This window comes from Choloepus didactylus, chromosome 1, assembly GCF_015220235.1.
Source record: "Choloepus didactylus isolate mChoDid1 chromosome 1, mChoDid1.pri, whole genome shotgun sequence".
In the NCBI taxonomy this organism is placed as follows: domain Eukaryota; kingdom Metazoa; phylum Chordata; class Mammalia; order Pilosa; family Megalonychidae; genus Choloepus; species Choloepus didactylus.
Genome location: NC_051307.1, coordinates 230,982,963 through 230,995,435, shown reverse-complemented (window position 1 = coordinate 230,995,435; position 12,473 = coordinate 230,982,963). Strand labels below are relative to the sequence as shown.

Below are 12,473 nucleotides of genomic sequence, written 5' to 3'. Positions count from 1 at the left end.
AGGCAGCCACGAGCTGCATCTTGATTTGATTAGGTCCTGGTTACATGGGTGGGTTCAGCTTGTGAACTGACACTTATGATTTATGCATATTATACTTGAGATATTTGATATTTCAATAAAATTAAAACAAAACAAACAAACAAACAAACAAAAAAATCAATGACCAAACCAAACACAGACCAATTAAATCTAAATTGCTGGAGCTGGAACTCAGGCGATTACCATGTGAAGCTAAATCAGAAGTAGATTAATGCTGTATTGGTTTATTGGTCTACCAATCATGAATTTATTGGTCTATCAATCACATCAATTGGTCTATCAATCCATACTAGTTAAAAATAACACCAAAGTATTTATAAAAATGAATAAATACAATATATTTACCAAAAAATCCATACAATGAGGAGGTAATCTGAATAAAACCCAGCTCCTTATCATGAGTTAGTAGGCCCTCGGTCACCAGCATATATCTCCCTCTCCAATCTCCTGTTTCTCTCTCTCCAATTCAAGGCAGCTAAATGAGTGAGACAATTAAGACAGCAAAGAAAAGAGCCAAACAACCCACAGAATCAATAATAATAATAATAATAATAATAATAATAATAATAATAATAATAATAATAATGAATTACTATATGACCCAGCAATCCCACTTCTAGGTATATACCCAAAAGAACTGAAAGCAGGAACTTGAGCAGATACTTGCACTCTGATGTTCACAGCAGCATTATTCACAAATGTCAAAAGATGGAAGCAACCCAAGAGTCTATCAACCAATCCAAAATGTGGTATATACATACCATGGAATATTACTCAACCATAAAAATGAATGAAGGGACTTCCTGGGAAGATGGTGGAATAAGAATAGGCAGAATTCACTCCACCAAAAACAACTAGAGAACAGGCAGAAACTGTCCAAAGCAGCAGTTCCAGGGCTTGGGTGACCTGAGAAGGATGATTGCAACATAAAACGAAGAGCTGGATGAGAAAGCAGAGAAACTGTGACTGAGAAATAGAGGTGCGTGAACTCAAACGTACCTACCCCTGAGGCTAGCAGCTATGTGTAGGCCTTGGTCTTGCTAGCCAGCAAAAATTGGTGCACTTCTAGTTCAGCTGCTGGCCAGTGAAGTTAACCCTCTCGGTCCTCCAGCCTGCAGGAGCCCAGGAGCTAGCAGATCCATTATATCCACATATAGAGACCCCATTGTGGTTCCCAGTGCATGCCCACCCCATGCCCCACTCCAAGACCAGCTGCTTCGGGTGTGGATCTGGGGGAGACAGGAAGGCGCTTCCCTTGGGAGGAGAGGGGAATAGAGAACAGTACTGATCTGACAGTTGGCTGGGAAGGGAGACCCTCTGGATCCCACAGCCTTCATCCTTTCTGCACAAGAGACCAGGGTGCTCACAGCTTGGTATTTATGGTTGGAGAAGTGGGGGTGAGAGAGGGAGCTCCACTATGACACCATGTACCCTTCCCCAATCCCTGAGGCCAGGGGCTGTGCATCGGCCTGGGTCTTGCTGGCCAGCAAAACGTACCACCCTCCTGGGTCAGCTGCTGGCTAGTGAGCTTAACCCTCTCAGTCCCACAGCCTAGAGTCTTTCCACGCAGGATTCTGGGAACCACCAGCTCCACTGTACGCAAAAGCAGAGTCTTTATAGCAGTAGTACTCAGCACCTATTTTCCACCCTCAAGCGGGCAGCTTCAGGTGTCCCCACACCTAGGAGAGACAGGGAGACTTTCCCCTCAGGAAAAGAGGGAGAATCAGAACAATCCTGAGCTAACATTTGGCTGAAGAGGGCAACCCTCTGGGTCCCACAGCCTTGAAATGGATCTTGACCCAGTCTGGACCCTGTGCAGCAGGCTGCTGTCATTGGGGAAAGGTAGGGTTATGGGGATTGAGTGGCACAAGAGTGCCATATGCTGGGAAGATTTGGAAAGTATAGTCTGGCAAGCTGCTTTTCTGCCCACCTTCTAAATTCCTTCTGAAAGGGGTTGCACCTGCTCTGTGAGATCCTGGCCCTGGTTTGACTAGGGAATACTGACAAACCAAGGGCCAAAGGAGACCATCAATAAGAACCCTAGCAACAACAAAATCTTAGGCAAAAGAAGGAAATCAACTTTCAAAATAATCTCATCAAGAGAATTAGATGTCCAGAAACCAGCAAAAAAATCACAAGGCACAGCAAGAAACAAGAAGATATGGCCAACCCAAACAATCAAATTAAAAAGTCAGAGGAGAGACAGAACCTGGAACAATTAATCAAAGATGTTCAAACAAATCTCCTCAATAACTTCAACAAGATGGTTAAAGAGATAAAGGGTACCAAGAATATACTAAAAGAGCATTAAGAAGAATTTGAAACTATAAATACAAAAACAGATCTTACAGAAATGAAAGATAATTTAGATGAAATAAAAAATATACTAGAGACACACAAACAGCAGATTTGATGAGGTAAAAGAAAGAGTCACTGAACTAGGGGACAAAGTAACCGAATTCCAATGCACAAAAGAACAATGGGGAAAAACATGGAAAAATTTGAACTGGATCTCAGGGAAATCATTGACAACATGAAGCACACAAATAGAAGAATCATAGAGGTGACCCAGTAGGAAAAGAGAAGAATAAAGGACCAAGAAAAAAATTTGAGGAGATAATTGTGAGAAATTTCCCAACCCTTATAAAAGGCATAAATATGTAACTCAAAGAAGCCCACCATGTTCCAAATAGAATAAATCCAAACAGACCCACTCCAAGACTTCAACACACCACTCTATTCAGTTGATAGAACATCTAGACAGAGGATCAATAGGGAAACAGAGTACCTAAATAATATGATAAATGAATTAGACCTAACAAGCATATATAGATTGTCATGCCCCAAAACAGCAGGAAATAACACATTTCTCAGGGGCTCATGGAACATTCTCTAGGACAGACCATACGCTACAGCACAAAACAGGTCTTAATAAATTTAAAAAGATCATACAAAGAACTTACTCTGATCATAACAGAATGAAGCTGAAAATCAACAACCACAAATATATGGAGGTGAAACAACACAGTCTGAAACAATCAGTGGGTCAAGGAAAAAATTGCAAGAGAAATCAGCAAATTTCTTGAGTTGAATGAAAATGAGAATATATCATATCAAAACTTATAGGATGCAGTGAAGGCAGTGCTGAAAGGGAAATTTATAGTCCTAAATGTCTATATTAAAAAGGGAGAAAGAGCTAAAGTCAAAGACCTAACGGAACAACTGAAGAAACTAGAGAAAGAGCAGCAAACTAATCCCAAAGCAAGAAGCAAAGAAATAACAAAGACTCAAGTTGAAATAAATGAAATTGAGAATAAAAAAAAAAAAAACAATAGAATCAACAAAACCAAGTGGGTTCTTTGAGAAGATCAGTAAGATTGACAAACACTTAGCTAGACAGACAAAGTAAAAATGAAAGAAGATGCAAATAAATAAAATCAGAAATGAGAGGGAGTCATTACCATGGAACCTAACGAAATGAAGAAGTTCAAACAAACCAGACAACTTAGATGAAATGGACAATTTCTTAGAAACACATGAACAACCTAAACTTACTCAAGAAGAAATAGAAAACCTCACAGAACAGAATCTGGAATACATGTTACCATGGGCCAGAGTGGGGGTAGGGAATGGAGATTTAATGCTTAATTGGTACAGAGTTCCTTTTGGAGTGATAGAAAAGTTTTGGGAATGGTGAGGATGGCAGCACTACATTGTGAATGTGATTAACACCACTGAATTATATATTTGAATTGGGTTAAAAGGGGAAATTTTAAGTGTTATACATGCTGCTAGAATAAAATTTTTTAAAAAAATCCATAGGGCTGTACAACACAAACAGTGAACCCTAATGTAAACTACTGGCTATAGTTAATAGTACAACTATTATATTTCATGAATTGTAACAAGGGTGCCACACTTATGCAAAGTGTTAATTATAAGGAAAACTGTGTGTGTGAGAGAGGTATAAGGGAATTCTATATTTTCTGTATGGTTTTTCTGTAAACCTACAACTTCTCTAATAACAAAATAAATAATAAAATAATGTACTGCTGTTTTAAAGCACTAATTTTGGGAATGGTTACCCAGCTATCAATAACTGATACATATATCTATAATTTTAAGTAATGGCTGAAATGAGTTATGTTAAATTTTTTCACCAATTATATCTACTTTTGCTTTGATCAAGATTTTTCACTTATGACTGCCTATGTACTCCCAGGTCCCCCATTACTCTGATAAGTTGAGAAGTGCCTGTAAATGCAAATGGTTTTCTGATTACCTGTCAACTCCACATAGCACATATCCTTTCTTACTTTTTGAATACATGATCTCCAAAGTGGAATAGTTTGCACACAGAGGGTATACAAGATGATCCATTGATGATAAAATGTTTCAAATTCTCTATTTCTGTCTAATACGTTTGTTAATTTATATTTTATGTTTTATAATGTATAAAATTGGGTTTCTATGTTCAAAGACTATTTACCAATTTATTTCTTGATCATAAAATTGTAGAGACTACCTCTTTATATTGTATCTTAGCAGAAGCTGGGTTCTTTAAACCTCAACTTCAAAAAAACTTAGTTGCTGCAATTATGTAAGTCTGTATCAGTAAACGAGGTCTTAATAAAAACTGAAAAAAATTTCATCCATGTATTGGAATCTCATCATAAAATTCCATTTTCTAGGACTTCGGTCTTTTGTAAGCTGTACTTTCTTTGAATTTCAGTGTTTTCAGATGTAAATGGGTGATGATTATCCTTCCTCTGCCCACTATAAAACTCAAATGAAACACTGTATATAGAATTTTTATAAACTATAAAGCATTATATAGATAAAAGTACTGAACATTTCAGGATTACAAACAAAAGTAAATACTACATATTTCTAGAATGAGTGTATATCTGAGAAAAATTACCTATTCTAAGCAAAATGGGTGGAAATGTCAGAATCCTACCTCATGAAATCAGAGTTAAGAAGAAGGAATTACGTGTTGCTTGGAAGATTAATCAGGGTGGAGGTGGAATTTGGATGTGGCCCTGAAAGGCTGGATTTGGTGTCAGTAGGAGGAAATGGCACTGAGGAGGGACAATGCAGGGAGACACTGGTACCATGAGAATGAGAAAAAGTGAAGCGGTCTTACTAGTCACACAGTCTGCCTTGAATGAAGGAAACATGAAGGAGAATAAGACAAGGAAGGCATGACTCATGCCACAGGTTGAATAGAATTAATAGGAGAACTTTCAATATTTGTTGAAGGAAATTGAATTTGAATGCTTCATTAGACAGTTTGAACTTCATAGGAAATGGGATCTGTGAAGGTCTTGACACAGAGTAATGACAAAATCAGCTGTGCTTTATGAAGTCTTGTCTGCATGGGAGTCTGTGTCAATAAGCTACATTTTGAGAAGGATGAAGAGGATGACTCAAAATGGGGAGGACACTTAGGAGGTGTGACGAAAGTCTTGGGGGCAGGTAATTGGGGATTAACTTGACTAATAACACTGGAACTGGAAAAGAATGAACAAATACACTCTGAGATCAGAATACAACCCAAAGATTTTAAGTATTTTGATTGTGACATCCAATTTATGGGTATCTTCTACCCAATAATGATATAATAAGATTCTATAATGAAATACGAAATATAATTATACAGTAAAATAATATCAATGGCTGTTGAACATGCTACTCCCCAAACAAACAATGCTAAAGTTGTATCTGCCTAGGTTAAGTGTATCTAAGCAAACTATATTAGTTAGCTTCAAAAATTAGGGCCAGCTCTGGGCTTTCGGTGTACAACATGACTTTTAGAAGTTTAAAAAATGTCTATTTGGAACCAAATGACATATTATGATTAAAACATCTCTATCTTAACACAAAATTTAATAATATCTAGTATGCTAAAAAGTGTTTGGAAATTTTGGATTACCCCTAAATACTCTTGGGGGCTTAATTTGAAGGTCATCCATTTATTCATTCATTCCAAAAAATTATTAAGGTCTTACTATGTGCCAGGCACTGTTCTGGACATGAGAGATGCAGCCACATATAGGACTGGCAAGATTCTTGCCTGCATGGAGCTTAAATTCCAGTAAGCATAGAGAGAAAGGGACAAGTAACAAATACATGAACAAGTTAATTCCAGATTATGACAAGTATATACAAGACAGTAAAAGGGGCTGATAAGAGAGACTGGCACCAAAGGTGGGATGTGGTGCTGGCTACTCGGACAGTGTTTTCAAGGAAGTTCATTCTATGGGGGTGACTGATCTGACATGTGTAAAATGAACAGAGCCAGTCATATAAAGATTTGGAGAAAAGTGTACCAGGGAGACTGAATAGCAAATGTAAAGGCTCTCTGAACAGGGAACAGTCTGGATATTTATGGGAGTATAAGAAAGGAGCATGGCTCTAGTGTAGTGGGCAAAGAGTTTAGAACAAGATGATATGAAAGAAGTAGGCAGAGATTAGATCATCTAGAGCCTTGCTGACCATGGCAAGAAGTATGACTTTAATTCCAAGTATAGTGGGAAGCCTTGGGAAAGTTTTAAGTAGAGGAGGAAAAACTTTATCAACACCCATCCACCCCCCCCATCCGCCCACCCCATGCCACCCCATGCCGCCATGTTACTTTCACATTGAGGCATACCTATTTATGGATACCTTTAAAATGAAAACATTGCCTGGTGTTATCACCTCTGTGGAAAACGTGACCCTCTCTTTGAGAGATATCTAGTTGAAAACAGTTTCCCTCATTCCTTCTAATTAGTTCCTATATTTTTTATAGAATGTTACTGGGCACACCAATCATTTCCTCCTAATGCTGAAAAGACAGAATTTTTTTTTACATTGTTATTAGTTCTATATATATACATATATATTTAATTTAGGTTTTAAGAATCAACTACTTTGGAGAAAGGTTTGATAGTCATATAACCACATTATTTGTAGGCATTCCAGCAAAATAGTGTTTTCAGCATTTCTAAATTGGACCTTCTCTATTAGAAATTGCAAAGATGTCACTTGGCTTAAAAATATAGCTGAGTGATGCATTCTTAAAGGTGCCATTATACTAACAATAAATCTGAACAAGACTGTAGGCAGGGTGTGGGTTGTGATGTACTCAATATTCATCATACTCTAGGACCTAAAGGAATATCATTATGTGTTTCTGGAATCCTTGAGCAAAGCAGGTTTATTACACCTGCCAATTTTCATGGATTTGCTGTGTGATACACAGTTTTCTTTGAAGACGTCTTGGTCACAGTGAATATTTCTATTCTTGTGGCTTTCTCAGGTTGTTCATTTGCTCTAGCTTAGATTCAATAAAAGCCTATATTTGAAATAGAGTAAAATTCAAGCAATCATAAATACTGCCCCATCTGTCCTCTGAATAAAACACAGAAATGATCTCTCATCATGGATATCTGGTTGTGGGACCTCAGAAGGAGATAGATTTTCCCCCAGATTCACTTTCAGCCCATCACATTTGTAAAATGGTAATCTATGCAAAAATGCTGATATAGCCAAATTTTTGTCTTTATTGCTATTACTACTGAAAATGTCTTCATTCAAGTTTTAAAAATCAATTTACTTTGCAAGAAGTTTGATTAACACAATCACATTTATCATTAGACATTGCATGAAAATGGTGGCAGGAAAGATTTCTTACAACTTCTAGTCTCAGCTTATTCCTCAAGAGTAATTAATACGACAGAAGAAACTAGCTCCATAGGCCCCGATGACATAATACACTAGTTGGAGTACCTAAAGGAAGTCTTTAATTCAACTCTGCCAATACCTGGAACTAACTCTGTGTTCTCTTGCTTGAATTATTTGTCATCTGTCTGACAACACCAGGTCTCATGTTGAATAACCAGTACTTCTTCAGGACTGACCAAATAGGTGTGCAGTTCATAATTTTATAGCATTGTGTGCAAAAGTTCTCAGCATAAGGCAAAGCAAGCAAACACAAAGGGCACACAAACAAGCCACTTACATTAATGAACCAAGTGGATTTTTAAAAAGAAACTACCATTTTAATGACACTAACACTTCAATGTTAAAAGAACAAACTTAAAAGAGGATCTATTAGGCAGAAATTCTTACGATGAAATACAGACTGTGCCTGGAAATTAAAAATCCTTATAATAATAACTAGTGATGTTTGCTATTACTTACTATGTTCCAGTCTGCAAGATTGGACATTGACCTTCATCGACACTATTCTTAGGGATTATGGAGCTTCTATTTGTCCCTGGGTTTAAATTGTGCTTCCTTTAAGCCTGATTAACTCATAACAGATACAGCACCCACTTCAGCTGATTTATGACATTTATCCGATTAACCCAATGTTTATTTAATATTACAAAAACTACCAAACTTAAAAAGATTTGCATTCATATTTTGAGATCTAAGATTTCTCAAATTTTACATAAAATATAGTAAGTAAAACATTTAAATAAATAAAAACATCTGGTATATTCCAACACTTTTCCCACTATTAGAAAATGTAACAATTTACTAGATCAGTAAACCTTTGGTTCTCACAAATGTGACATTTTTAGCATTGACAAAGTGTGATCCCACGTTTTTTCAGCTTCTGCTTTACACCTATTACAGCTTTGTCCCAGCCACATTATCTGTCTAACATTTATTTAAGGATAAAAAGTTTCTTCATGAAAACTACCTGTGCAATATATAGAAAGCCAAAAAAAAAGAAAAAAGAAAAAGAAAAAGAAAAAAAAAGGCTTCCAGTTACAAGTTTTCCTCTATTCAGCAATTTGGTCCCTCAAATTATCCCTTGAGCCTGTATGTTTTTTTTCCTACCCTAAGACATGCAGGTGGTTCTAAGACATGTAGGTGGTTCAGTAACTTGGAACTAAAAACCAAATTTATGAGTCTGTATTAAAACGCATAATGCATTTTTTTTTTCTTCCAGGAAGAACTGTGCTTTTATTCATTCTCTTATTTGTTCTGTTCTTCATTCCTAGCAATGAATCGGACTTTATCTCAAGCGGACTGCTATTTCTAATTTAACCTTAGCTTCTGCAGTAATTTATATCAAAAACAAACTTCTAACCTGTATTAGTCCAGACCCCTTCAGTCACAAGGGAGAGAATCCAAGTGAAATGAACTTAAAGGGGGAAAAGGGCATACATATTAATGAAAATTCCAATGGTAGAGTAGAGAAATTGTGACTTTCTTCCTCTAGACCTTTCTGATTCTGGGCTGATTTTATTTTCAGGCAGACTCTCCCTTTACAATTGCCCTTGGTACATTCTCAGACCAGCTAGACCAGCAGAAAGAGACTGCTTCTCTACCATTTTATTTTTTCAAAAGCCCAGAGATTAGATCAGATAAAATATATCCTGAACCAATCAGTATGGAGAGGGGAGATGGAATATGCTGACTGGCTAGGAAAAATGTTCATCCACTCCCGCTCCATGTGATAGTATCAGTCCCAAGCAAATCACAAAGACTGAGGGCAAAAGGGTAGCTCCCCAATAAAAACTGGATGCTCTTGTCAGAAGAAGAAGAAATGGAATGAGTGTTAACAAAGCAGATGTCCTCTTCCAAATCTCCATATTATGTCATCCCCACTATGTTACACAAAGAGCAATTTGTACTTTCTCTGTTGCAATCATCGTTTTTATTTGCTGGTTTCCCTTTTTGGTCTATGAGATTGGAGAGACCAGGGACCACTGCCCTCTTTATTGTTGAGGATCAAGAACTAGTTCAGTGCCTGTTACATTGCAGGTACTGATATATATCTGCTGAACGGAATGGAAATGCTTTATTTCATTCATTCGATAGAGACCAATTGTTAGGCGGAGGAGAAATAGTAAAAGACAAAGCAAACTGAAATCCCTGCCTAATGGGGTTTACATTCAAATAAGGACAATTTGAAATTTTTCCAGGTTTCTAGAATTCTATCTCTGAAGTCTTATACCCATATTATATAACCTACAAGGACAGTGTATAGGGATGGACTGGAATAATTAGTCCCCAAAGCAAATGGTATGACTGAATTTATTTTACTGTGTGGTAAAGAAATAGGAACAACACATTGAATTTAATTCACTTATTCATTTAACAAATATTTATGGACTCTCTACCAAGTGCCAGGAAGGTAAGTCTTGTCCACCTGAAGCTTAAAATTCAGTGAGGGAGAAACATACTGTAAGATCTCCCTTTGCCTCCTTCATATAAAGACACTTGTGAGGGCAGTTATCCAGGATAATCTCCTCATCTCAACACCCTTAATTTAACCACATCCGCAAAACCCATTTTGTCGTATAAGGTAACATTCCTAGGTTCCAGGGATTAGGACCTAGATGTGTTTGGGAGGCCTTACTTATCCTGCCATACAAATTAATGAAATAATTAAAAGATGTATAATTAGCAACAGTGTTTTAACTTAAAATGGGTCTTGGTTTTCTCCTACTATTTAAAAAATACTAAAACAGCACACTAAAAATTTTAAATACTCAGAACTTCAAAACTGCCCCAGATCAAAGATGAATGCCTTTATGGGTGATAATTCACAGTAAAGGATCTCGAGGCATATTCCTGTAGTAAAGGTGCTAGAAGAATTAGTAAAGTTAAGTTTAAAAAGCATAGGTGAAGAGGGAGTGGTAAAATTTTAACTTATAATTTAGAATTTGGGGAGACATAGGACCTGAGTGTTTTGAAAGGACTGTAACAATGAAAATAAGAGAGGTGCATCTTTTCACATGTAATTGTGCAAGATTTGCTAGCCTTTAAGAGTGAGTAAAAAGTAAGTTTGGGGACAGCAAAGAAAATATTATATGAGGATAGCACTTTATCCTCAGACAATCTAATTTTCTAAACTAAAATAGTCTCTGCAAGTAGGGAGACACAACATGAAGTCTATAACAAAACAGATTTAAAGTAATGTTCTCTTGAGTATATCATTATCAGCATGTTTGCTTCTGGACTGATGTTTAGCTCAGATTATCTTATTTAAATAGCTATGGCTGTAAAAAAAAAAAAAAAATATAGATCCAATCTCTTTTTTCACAATAAAATTGTGCACCAAGGATATATGATTATTCTTCCCTTTAGAATAAACCAAAAGGACATGTTGGATCACATACAATGTGGATAAATAAAAGTTAATAGAAGATATGTGTTCTGAAAATAATAATTTATTTTAATTTAACAGAAATGGTCTTTTAGAGATACTATGCTGATTCAATATACATATTTAAAGGGCAAAATGTTAATGCTGAGTTTTGACAGGAAGCTAAAATTTGAAGGTAGGAATAAAATTCTTATTCACCGATGTTTAATTTTAGGCAAGTTGATTGACTCTGTTCTTTTTAAAATCTATTACAAAAAGTCACTAATAAATAACCCTGAATCTTTGTTACAGTAAGAAGTGGCACAGATCAAAACAACATAATTACTTTGAATAAATATGACTATATCCTTCCAGTCATGAGATTCTCTAGCAGTGAAAAAAAAAAAAAAAAGAAAGAAAGAAAGCTTTTGCTTATATGGTTTTTTGATTCTTCTGGTTGATGTCTGCATATTTTAGCATTCTCATAGCTTTCTGGTTTAGTATTTCTTTCCATCTCTTGAGATTGCTATTAAATGTGTATCTCTTACAATTATTCTTTTCCTAGCTTCAAAATTATTTTGTTTGTTCCTGTGTTTCTCCCAATATATTACTGCTTTGTTATGAATATATGAAATTTTAAAAGTACTCATCGCACATTTGGAGGGAAGCAGCATGATGTGGTTGGGTGAGGGCTGTTCTGACCACCAGATGATCTGGTCTACGTCCATGCTATCCGACAGCTCACATGGGTAATTAACAATTAAGAATACACTCTCTCTGTGTCTTAAAAGACTGTCCTTGATTATTTGAAAAAATGGCCACAATTATTCAACCCTTACAGTCTCCATGCCCTTTTACAGTGTAACTTTGCAGCTCTTTCAATTAAGAGTCAGAGTATATTTCCATACCCCATGAACCTGGACTGGCTGTGGTCAACAGTCAAAACAATGCAGCAGGAATGACTTGCAGTAATTTCAATTTTTTTTGCATCAAGAGGCCTTTCAAGGTTCTAACCTCTCTTGGAACTGTGAGCATCCAGCTCTTGGATCACAGCCTAGAGAGCCCAGTTGTTTCAGCTGATACTGTCCTAGAATAGCCAGCTCCCAGAGGACCCAAGGGCTCATCACAGATGTTCCTAGATGACCCAGCAGCTGACCACAAATGGTTTTGGACCTAGGCAAAACCAAAAGAATAGCCCAGATGAGCCCATCCTAAATTGCCAATCCACAGATTTGCAAACTAGATATATGGTTGTTATTTTAATCCACTCAGATTTGTGATGGTTTGTTATACAGCAAAAGCTAACTGATACACCGACATAGACATATATGGGTTGAATGAA

General features: G+C 36.6%; 1 protein-coding gene across 1 annotated transcript in view; it reads right to left on the bottom strand.

Annotated features, from left to right (window-relative positions):
• The window catches only part of LOC119507338 (contactin-6-like), a 572,510-nt gene that overhangs the window by 279,181 nt on the left and 280,856 nt on the right, over positions 1-12,473 (bottom strand).